A 12,406-nucleotide genomic window follows, 5' to 3' on the forward strand; every position below is an offset into this window, starting at 1 on the left:
ATTTATTTTATGGAAATTGTACTCCGTAATAAACATCACGAGGGTGTAGTAATCCGCTACAATATTATGACCCACATTCAGTTTGTGCTCCGCCACTATACTCAAACTTTTTCTCGGTGAAACTAGCCTCAGATTCATTACGAAGATCCATCTTCAGGCTATGATCATAGCTTAAGTTCTAAACCCTAAACTCAATATTTGAAAGTCTCATCTTTTCATCAAGCTTATTTTTGATGATCCGTGGGATAATGAACCTATAAAATACACTCATAATCTCTGTGCTTTAATATTTCGGATGTAATCTAGTGTTGTCCGCGCATGTGCTCGCACACATTTTACTAAGCTATACACACCAAATTAAGGCATGTTTGGTGTCATGGTGTATTATGGTAATTTCTTTGAATTAAACCGTTTTTATGTGTTTTGTGTTTGGCCATGTGATGTTGGTATAGAAATGAGTTGCCTTGCTAATCGAGAACTATAAGAAAAGTATCCATCGCACTGCACTGTGCTTTTCTGTTCTTCTATAATATGGTTAATTACTACAATATGGTTTGCCAAACAAGGATAGTTCCTTTAAACTACTTGTGCACAACAGTTTTACAAAATAAGGCCAGCATATAAACCACTGAACAAAATTAACTGAGCTCGAGAGGATATAATTTCATTGAATTATTACATATGTTCTAAAATATAAGATATTTTAGTAGGCTATTTTAGCGTACCAAAGCATTTTATATTTTGAAACGGATGCATTAGAATATACTTCCTCAATCTGCGAATAAGTGTACTTGTAGCATTTGTCTGAAATCAAATTTATTAACATTGGATCAACTTTAAAAAAATAGCAGAATTTATGACACAAAATTAGTACTTATTAAAATTTGTCTAACTTTTAAAAGTAGCAGAATTTATGACACCGAATCAGTATCACCAGATATGTAATAAAACGTAGTTTCATAATATATCAATTTGATGATACATGTTGCTTGTTTATAAAAGGTTTATCAAATTTGAAGTTATTTAATTTAGAACAAAAGTCAAAAGGTACACTTATTTGGGAAGATAGGTCGCCGCAGCCATGGGGCCACCACCACCAGGCAGAGGAGCTCCACCTCCATTGTCGACGCACTAAGATCGTCGCTGGAAGGCCGCAACATTGCGCCACCGCTGACGCTCGATGCCATCACCCGCACCGTCGGGAGAGGGAGGTCATCACCCGTGGAGAAATCTTCGGCGCCGCCGGCACCACGCGGGGTTTGCCCTGCAGTGTCTCCCAATAGCTGTGAGAGGAGGAGGAGCAGGAGGAGGAGGAGGAGGGATGGTGAGGACTGAGGACTACAGCAGCTGGCGGCTAGGGTTAGAAAGGAGCACATTGGTATTTATAGGAAGATTTTTTGGATGGTCATGGGCACCACATTTGCCACTTTATCCAAAATCCCGATTGAAGGATCGCTGATGTTCAAGAATAAAACGGTGCAAGTGAAATTTCTTCAAAATAATTGGTGGAGATTTCTTGGAGCCTACTTTTATAAAACAAATGTATTTGGACTTACCAAAATCTTGAGATTTCTTCACAAGTACGTAAGCATACTTACTACACGCGTGTATTATTTTATTTTTTATGTTTACTATGTATATATTTCATCATATCATAAGTTACCACCACTGTTTTTCATGATTTGTGTGATTTTTCATGAAATCCGTCTTTTTTAGTTTATCAGAAGTCCGGAAAAAAAGTAGTTTGTTTTTTAAAACAAAAAATATTGAAATAAATTTTCAAACAATGAAGCGTTATACTAAGATCTAAATCTTAATCTAGCAATTTAATAATCTTAATAAAAATTGTGGTTCACAAAATTTATTAAATAGCAAATCTGAGTATGTTGGTAGAACTACTTCGCCAGCAGACGATGTGCCACCATAAATTACATCAAATGCTTATCATATATTTATACTCAATTTCTTTACTTGTTTGTAACTTTTTTCGTACATATGCACTTTAATCTGGTATACATTTAGATGAAATTTTAAAACAATAACAATACAACAGTGATGTCAAGAATACATTGTTCTTTGTTATACAACTTTAATGACTTATTTAAAATTGTAGTTACGTTGAACCAAGGTTTGCTGTGTTAAATTACATTAATTGATTCCATGTTTTTTTTCAATTTAAAACCTTGATTGAATTAAAGCTCTCTAAATCCGAGAAGAATAAAATCACATGCCCTTATGGATTGAATTTGCCACTTAGATATATTATAGGGTATATGTATTTCTCCTCGTGTACTTGTAATATCGAATATCGCGCCGAGAGTTCTAAATGCATAGAATAGAAAATATCTTGGTAGAGGTCTTCTGATTTTTATGATTAAAAATTCTAGATTGTATTAGGTCTGTACATTTGTTTTGTCCTTGAATCATTGTCATAGGTAGTTTTGTGATTATTCCGTGATAAAAAAAATTCTTTGATATTTCTTCGGGTTCAATAATCAGTTAGCAACACAAGACTACTCTCTACTTTATTGAAATAACCTAAGTCATAATGCACAATATTATTCCTTGATCTAATATGCAGTCTACATAACTAAGAACCTCAACCCCGAACATAGAAGTCGTATGAAAACTCGCGCCTCTAACCCTCATCACTAACAATAGCTACCATAATTTATGGATTCATGTTTTTGTTGGTTTTGGAAACAAGATGGCTGCAAGTACGGATCAATTAAACCCACAGATCTTAGCTGCAAGCACATATCTCTAACTTTGGATTTATCATTCTTCCCAATCATTCTATCAGGTTAACCAGTGATGTCCACAAGGAGGATCGCTGAAATCTTCGTTGGGGAGTATTAAATCAAATTTATAGTTCGACACGATAGGAGCACAAGAATACCACTTAGCTATCAATCGAGATATCACTCTCAACCACACATGTTTCGCTCGTTATGACGCTCTGGATCGCGAAAAGTTTCGTGTTGCTGGAATACATAGTTTTTAGGTATATGTAGAAGTCTCATCGAAGGAGAGGCTGAGGGGCACCACATGGGCCAAGATGGCCCCCATGGCGCAGCCATAGGGTGGGTCCGCACCAGGGACCCTATTTGATGTCATGGTGGCTTTCTGGTGCACTTCTGTACCTCATCTTCCTTCTTTCGCATAAAAACTTCTCTCGTATCTTTGCCTCATCTTCCTTCGTTTGTTTTCCGCGAAAAAAGACATAATGGGGATTTTGCTAAAAACATCATTAGTAATGAAGTTGTATTCCAAGTTAAGGTTCGATTTGGGGCAAAACTACAAGCAAAGTACTGGAAAAAAGAGATGCATTTTGGATTTATCAATATGTTAGATCAATCTAACTCAATAAGTTCTTCAAAGTTGAGAACCAACCTGTGGTTGGATGGTTAGGAGGGTAGTGGCACCCCCATCCCACCAGAGTTCAAATCCGGGATTTGACACTTTGGTGTCTCATAAAGGCGGAATATTCTTCAGTGGGAGGCGATGTTCCCGTCGACAACGAGGCGCATGTGGTGACTTCGTCAATCTCAAGACTTGTCAGATCAGATCTTCGACGCAGTCTCTCGGAGGTGCTCATAGGGGTAGGGTGTGCGTGCGTTCATAGGGGTGAGTGTGTGCGCGTCTTTGATTGTATTGTGTTTCGCAAAAATAAGTTCTTCAAAGTTCCACACTACTTAGCTATATTTGAGAGGTGCCATTTGTGTTCTCCAGTTTCCATAACTGTTTACATGAGAGACTTTGAACCATAGTAGCCATATCCAAAATGCCCAAACCACCCTAACCTTAAGGTACACATACTAATAACCAGTTAACCAAATGATACTTCTTGTCGTCTACTTGTCTTCTAATTGATGCCAAAGTATTCTGTGATGATTCATTCTTTTATTTGTGCCTTTTGGATGTTCTAGGAAGAAAACATACATAAAGTCACAGTACCGAGATGTGCATTTACCAATGTAGGATTGTCACCAATTGGCAACACGTTCCCTTTCCACGATAGGACACCATTGGGTTTTGGCAAGCATCTGCACACAAATGGGAATCCCAGTATATGTGAAGGGAATGAGTCAGTGGAGAAAGTGAAATTTTAAGTATATTGTTGGGCCTTCTCCAGTATAGAACATGTTACTTTGATGAATATTAAATTGTTTAAGAAGACATAACAAGGCAATTCCTTGAACTGATCAAATAATGTTTTAGAAGCAAGATATTACCGTTGGAATCATCAGTTAGACGTATATTTTGCTTTGTCGATGAGCATTGATAGAGGCCAACAACACGGAAAGTATTTTGGCTCCCGAGCATATTTAGAAGTCCCAATTTTATTTTGAAAATAGTTATGGCCTTTGTCAATGACATATCCCACAGGCATGCAAGTTCTTGACCTGACATTATTTTTTATTATGAGCTAGACAAAAAGTAACAAAATCTTATGTCTTCTGAGATTTGAAAATGTACATACTCTGATCTACATTTTTTGTCATTTTTATGTATCTCAGAAGACAAAAATTTTGAATTCTATATTTTTCACATTTATGGGATACATCATTGGCTATATCAGGATTGTTTTAAGATTTTTTGAAACTCATAAATATGATTTCGGTTTTTTTTTAAGACAGGATCAATGGTTCTCATGTGCACCAAATCTCCACCCCCAACAACAGTACTGTTAAACAACAAAGGGATTGATGAGTTTATCGTATGGTTTATTGAAATAAAATTTGAAAAAGCCCCCTAGCTTGACAGCTTCATATGATGGATTTCATGGATAGTCTCATGTAGTATCGCAAATGTCCTCCATGATGTGGATGTCCTTAATATATACTAGATGTTTTCTGAGTGGGTACCACCATCTTACGTATTATCATGCCTAGTATGTTCGCCAACACCTTTGTTAGTATTTGAACTAAGTTCCAGCAAACAGATAGACCTAAATTTTGAACTTGTTCTGCACCAGGCATGCAAAATATATAAGTCTCAGAAAAACTGCCATACACGCTTGAAAATGCGTAAAGGCTGACGTCGCCAATCATACTCTTACGGATCGATGTTCAAGCACCACGATTATCACATGCTGCCTCGTCAACTAGACTAATGGACCAGTGACCAGAACATACTGTGCCGTACGGACGATGTGTCCCGGGGCGTGTTCTACAGAGGACGAACACTGAACCTGCGCCGCGCGCCGGAGGCAAGCTGTCGGCCGACCGAGCGGCAGCACCGAAGGGGAGGACGACCACCGACGGGGAACTTGGCCGGTCACATGCGTCGCCCTTTGGCCATCGCCTGCATTGCGTATCACCAGTCGTAGTAATGCAACGCCCGTTGGAATTTATGCTCCCCACATGCATCCATCCATCCATCCATAATTCCACATACGCTGCACCTGCAGCTCCGAGATCTCAACGTCACCGCGGCCGCGATCCCCAAAGTTGATTCTCGTCGTACGGCGCCACGACCCGATGCGTGCATGGGGTGCAGTCCAGTCAAAAGCTCACGCTGTTCAAAGAACCTGCTCCGAAGCAACGCTGCGCGCGCTTTCTTATAAGTCGTTCGCCCAACAACCATCTCCCGGCCGCCCTTCCAGCAAGCTAGCTTGTTGCAGCATCCTGCTTCTTCGGTCCACTGCTCCAGGCTAGGACTCCTCTGTTCGATCCCCTCGAGTCTTCAAATCGGGCACCTTTACAGCTGCTTGGCGATCAGCGGCTGGATAATCTGTCTCTCAATTTCGGCATTCCTGGTGCCATTCCACCGGAGGAACAAGACGCGCGATACAATTCTGGCCCAACTTAGAAGATGGAGAGGAGAGCGACTAGGGGAAGCACAGCCCACCACAGGCGAATGCGGACGGCGCCTGCGCCGGCGCTGGAGGAGCAGAAGCAGGAACGCAGCGGGGGCCTAAACTGCCAGAGAACGCCGCCGCCGCCGGGCTGCTTCACCATCCAGCTTGTCATCGTGTTCCTCTGGGTGGCCGCCTCGCTCGCCTTCCTGCCGCTCGTGCTGCCGCCGCTGCCCCCGCCGCCGCTCTCCCTGCTGCTCGTGCCCGTCTGCCTGCTCGCTGTACTCGCCGCGCTCGCCTTCGTCCCGCTCGACGCCCACAGCAACGTCGTCGGCTCCTCTTGTTTGTAAAAGAGAGACTCCGCATTTTCCCCCTTAATAGCATTTAGATCTAGCGTATAGTACACATTGATTGTACAGTATTCTCTTTTAACATTAGATTGATCAATCGAGGGCTCATTTTTGGTTTTGTTATTGTTCAGAGACGACATATCATCTGAATTCCAACGGTATGTCGTTTGATCTCACAAATTTGTATGCTTATCAAAGTGAATTCAGAAATCATTTTCGCCTTAAAGTTTTTCAAAAAGTGATTGCAGCATATGTACATCAACATGATAAATGAAATAGTGGATTGACGATGACAGATATATCTACAGCCTCCGCTCCATAAAAGAAGCCGTATATTTTTGAAAAAAATAAAAGAAAGCGTATGAATTTATTCATAAGACAAACCATGTTATATTTGACCAAACTTTTCAAAAAATATCAACCTCTATAATGTGAAACCAATCTTTTAGATACGTTGTTACATATTTTTCATATTATATCTGTATAATAATATATTTGTTGAAAGACTAAACTAAAAATCTGATGAAACTTTACTTTGTTTGACTTTTAACACAAAAAATATCCCTTGTTATATGGATGGAGGCCGCTCTCCTAGTTGTGTTATTATTTAAAGAGTAAATTTCAGTTTTTACTCTTTAGTTGTACATTTGTGACACATATTACCGTATTTAGTGGAACTTTTACCAAAATATCACATTTAGAAAACTTTAAACAAGGTTAAACCCAATTTAGCATTTTGCTTGTTATTTTTAGATAGTATAGGCATGATACGTCAATGTGCGGCGATAAAATAGTAAATATTGGATGGCATCATGGAAGATATTGTCCAAACTTCATTAATCTATATGTTTCATTCCTCACTATCTTCTTGATATTTTTGGACCCCTATCATCACCTAACACCTTGTCCAATGGACGCACATTAGAAAAAAAGGGCCTGAAGCTTTTAAAATGGGTTATCTACACGGATTTTTACTCAGCGAGGTAATTAGTGTCACAAATGCATAACTAGATGATAGAAAATAGAATTCACCCTTATTTAAAAAGCTTATTTTTTGCAGATTGTAATAAAAATTATCTAGATGAAATCCGCAACAATGCTATCACCTACATCTTGGTATGTTCTCCACCACTATATTCGAACTTCAAGCTAGGGCTCGGATTCATTAGGAAGATACATCTTCAAGCTAGGACCATATCCTAAGTCCTAAATCCTAAACTCAATCTTCGGAAGTTAAGAAGTTTCATCTTCATCAAATTTATTTTTGATGATATGTGGGAACATGCACCTATACACTTGTTCATAGTCTCTATGCTTTAACATTTTGGAGGTAACCCTGTGTTGTCCACGCATCTGTTCTCACACATTTTACGAAGCTATATGCACCAAATTAATTAAGGAATGTTTGGTGTCATGGTGTATCATAGTAATTTCTTTGAATTGAACCTTTTTTACATGGTTAATATTTGCCCATCTGATATTGGTATAGAAATGGGTTGCCTTGCTAATCAATATGTCAACGCCTTACATCCACATGCATCAACAACGACAAGATAGCTACCATGTCTACCAAGGTGCGGCCCAATAGGAGTACTCAGAGCATCTTCAGTCGTCGTTTGGGGGACGGCGGATAAGAAATGGAGAAAAACGCTTTTCAGTCGCGTCCCCCAAAGCTAAATAGCGCCTCATTTTATGTCCGGCGTCCCTGGTAGAGACTCTATACATAAAGTCTCTACCGGGGACGTCGGACACAAAAACAACGTTCGGAAACATGCATGCAACCCCTAGTTCCCACATATTATTCACTTTTCTCACACTTTCTCTCACCTAATTTTCCTACATGGGGAGGTCTCCTCTATTAAAATGCATGCATCCGGATATTGTTTGAGAGACGCGGTTGGGAAGGACTCTTTTTTGTACAGATTTTTAGTCTCTTTTTGTCCGGCGCTGTCTCCAAACGTGCTCTAAATCGTCGTGTCGGACGTTTTTTGAGGGACGCGACTGGAGATGCTCTCACACTTCTCTTGTATAAGATTGTTATGAATAACTTGCCGTGTGATTTTTGGGGCCCTAAAGGTGGAACCATGTCTCGAGTTGAGGTCATACTTTCTGACATGTATATCTCAAGAATTTAAGCCGATACACACCTCACAAAAGGGAAAAAAAATAGCTCTCAGTGTGGTCTCTCGTTGAAAAGACACATTCAAGTTGAATAAATATTTTTTTCTCCATTTAGAGCGAGCAAGTCCTCGAACAGGTATAGCTAAACTAAACAAGAAATTGCCCTCTAACGGCTTGAGTCTCTAACGGCTAGCAATGGCAACAAGCTTTGCATATTAAATCTGTTTTATCATGGGAATTCACTTATTTCCATAGAGGTGGCTCTGTTCAGGTGCAAGGGGCAACATGAATGCCCAATATTCGATGTGTCTGGGAGTTTCCCCACAATAACAGTCAAGAAGAAACATTAGCTCTCTTTTCTGGAGTTGCCCATTTGCTCAACAATGCTGGTCTTTTCTCTGTCCTCAAAATTCAAACCAGCAATCAATTATGGAAGCTTTTTATGATATGAAAGAGAAGCTAAATCTACCGTTTGCGGTTGAGATTATTATGCTTGCTTCATGGTCCATTTGGATAGTCAGAAACAGGAAAATCTTTGAAGGACAAGCAACATCATTTCGAGCCTGGAAGACAGTATTCAAACAAGAGATTCAGTTACTTTGTAAATCTCTTACAGAATGAAGAAGAAATGGGACAATCCTTTCAAAGCTTGGCTTCAGATTTTCATGTCTTCTTAGCTCTAGCTTTAGCCTTTTTTTCTTTCTTTCTTTCTTTCTTTCTTCTTTTGTACATCTTGTATAATTGTAAACTCTTTTTATAAATAATAATAAAAATTGCAGTGGGGGTTTTTCCCCACTGTTTGACCCTTCAAAAAAAAAAGGTAAACATGTTGAGCATACGTTCGAGACTGGTTTTAATGTCTGGATATCGGATATTCGGCATCAATTGACAGTACAAAAGAAGCCTGATGATCGGGTGTATACGTGAGCACGCATTCAGAAAGTGACATGTGGCTAATGGCGTTAGTTTCTCCGTGAGGTGATGTACTACTAAAAAATTATTTCACATGATTCTTTAGACCCTGTCCACCTCCATCGTACGGCCAGCGGCTGTGCCAGGCCAATTGATAATGGGACATGCAACTAGAGGATTACTAGCAGCAATAGTTCACAGCGGCTGTGCCAGGCCTATGTAACTTCTATGGATTTAATTCTGAAGAGGTGACTCGAGCCCCGCTGCTGCTCTTTTATTTGTCCGTGAGATGATGCACTATTAAATATGTCTTCCGATATCCTCCCCTCCACCAACTTCTTCCCAGATCGAGTCAGAAGCCAACCGTGATGAGCTGAATCGAGCTGCTGCGACGAATCGAACCAGCACATCGATGGTATCAAGCAGGTCTGTGATACGTCCCAAACGTATCTATAATTTCTTATGTTCCATGCTACTTTATTGATGATACTCACATGTTTTATATACATTATATGTTATTATTATGCATTTTTCGGCACTAACCTATTGACGAGATGCCGAAGAGCCAGTTGCTGTTTTCTGCTGTTTTTGGTTTCAGAAATCCTAGTAAGGAAATATTCTCGGAATTGGACGAAATCAACGCCTAGGGGCCTATTTTTTCACGAAGCTTCCAGAAGTCCGAAGAGGAAACGAAGTGGGGCCACGAGGCGACGACACGCTAGGGCGGCGCGGCCCAACTCCTGGCCGCGCGGCCCTATTGTGTGGCCACCTCGTGACGCCCCCTGACATGCCCTTCCGCCTACTTAAAGCCTCCGTCGCGAAACTCCCAGTACCGAGAGCCACGATACGGAAAAACTTCCAGAGACGCAGCCGCCGCCAATCCCATCTCGGGGGATTCAGGAGATCGTCTCCGGCACCCTGCCGGAGAGGGGAATCATCTCCCGGAGGACTCTTCATCGCCATGATCGCCTCCGGATTGATGTATGAGTAGTTCACCCCTGGACCATGGGTTGTGTTTGTTGGGATCCGATGGATATTGAATACTATGTCAAGTTGATTATCAATCTATCATATATGTTGTTTATGTTCTTGCATGCTCTCCGTTGCTAGTAGAGGCTCTGGCCAAGTTGATACTTGTGACTCCAAGAGGGAGTATTTATGCTCGATAGTGGGTTCATGCCTCCATTAAATGCAGGACGATGACGGAAAGTTCTAAGGTTGTGGATGTGCTGTTGCCACTAGGGATAAAACATCAATGCTTTGTCTAAGGATATTTGTGTTGATTACATTACGCACCATACTTAATGCAATTGTCTCGTTGCTTGCAACTTAATACCGGAAGGGGTTCGGATGATAACCTGAAAGTGGACTTTTTAGGCATAGATGCATGCTGGATCGCGGTCTATGTACTTTGTCGTAATGCCCTGATTAAATCTCATAGTACTCATTATGATATATGTATGTGCATTGTTATGCCTTCTTTATTTGTCAATTGACCAACTGTAATTTGTTCACCCAACATGCTATTTATCTTATGGGAGAGACACCGCTAGTGAACTGTGGACCCCGGTCTATTCTTTACATCTGAAATACAATCTACTGCAATACTTGTTCTTTACTGTTCTTTGCAAACAATCATCTTCCACACAATACGTTTAATCCTTTGTTTTCAGCAAGCCGGTGAGATTGACAACCTCACTGTTACGTTGGGGCAAAGTACTTTGGTTGTGTTGTGCAGGTTCCACGTTGGCGCCGGAATCCCTGGTGTTGCGCCGCACTACACTCCTCTGCCATCAACCTTCAACGTGCTTCTTGGCTCCTCCTGGTTCGATAAACCTTGGTTTCTTTCTGAGGGAAAACTTGCTACTGTCTGCATCACACCTTCCTCTTGGGGTTCCCAACGGACGTGTTAATTGCACGCATCATGCAAGATCATAAACAACACATAGGTAATAGATTGATAATCAACATAACATAGTATTCTCTATCCATCGGATCCCGACAAACACAACATATAGCATTACAGATAGATGATCTTGATCATGTTAGGCAGCTCACAAGATCCAACAATGAAGCACATAAGGAGAAGACGACCATCTAGCTACTGCTATGGACCCATAGTCCAGGGGTGAACTACTCACTCATCACTCCGGAGGCGACCATGGCGGTGAAGAGTCCTCCGGGAGATGATTCCCCTCTCCGGCAGGGTGCCGGAGGCGATCTCCTGAATCCCCCGAGATGGGATTGGCGGCGGCGGCGTCTCAGTAAGGTTTTTCGTATCGTGGCTCTCGGTACTGGGGGTTTCGCGACGAAGGCTTTAAGTAGGCGGAAGGGTAGGTCAGGGGGCCACACGAGGGCCCCACACAACAGGGCCGCGTGGCCAAGGCTTGGGCCGCGCCGCCCTAGTGTGGCGGCGCCTCGTGGCCCCACTTCGTCTCCCCTCCGGACTTCTGGAAGCTTCGTGTAAAAATAGGCCCCTGGGCGTTGATTTCGTCCAATTCCGAGAATATTTCCTTTGTAGGATTTCTGAAACCAAAAATAGCAGAAAACAGCAACTGGCTCTTCGGCATCTTGTTAATAGGTTAGTGCCGGAAAATGCATAAATACGACATAAAGTATGCATAAAACATGTAGATATCATCAATAATGTGGCATGGAACATAAGAAATTATCGATACATCGGAGACGTATCAGCATCCCCAAGCTTAGTTCTCGCTCGTCCCGAGCAGGTAAACGATAACAAAGATAATTTCTGGAGTGACATGCCATCATAACCTTGATCATACTATTGTAAGCATATGTAATGAATGCAGCGATCAAAACAATGGTAATGACATGAGTAAACAAATGAATCATAAAGCAAAGACTTTTCATGAATAGTACTTCAAGACAAGCATCAATAAGTCTTGCATAAGAATTAACTCATAAAGTAATAAATCAAAGTAAAGGTATTGAAGCAACACAAATGAAGATTAAGTTTCAGCGGTTGCTTTCAACTTATAACATGTATATCTCATGGATAGTGTCAATGTAAAGTAATATAACAAGTGCAATATGCAAGTATGTAGGAATCAATGCACAGTTCACACAAGTGTTTGCTTCTTGAGGTGGAGAGAAATAGGTGAACTGACTCAACATAAAAGTAAAAGAAAGGTCCTTCAAAGAGGAAAGCATTGATTGCTATATTTGTGCTAGAGCTTTTTATTTTGAAAACATGGAACAA

This window comes from Lolium rigidum, chromosome 6 (assembly GCF_022539505.1).
Source record: "Lolium rigidum isolate FL_2022 chromosome 6, APGP_CSIRO_Lrig_0.1, whole genome shotgun sequence".
Classification (NCBI taxonomy): Eukaryota; Viridiplantae; Streptophyta; class Magnoliopsida; order Poales; family Poaceae; genus Lolium; species Lolium rigidum.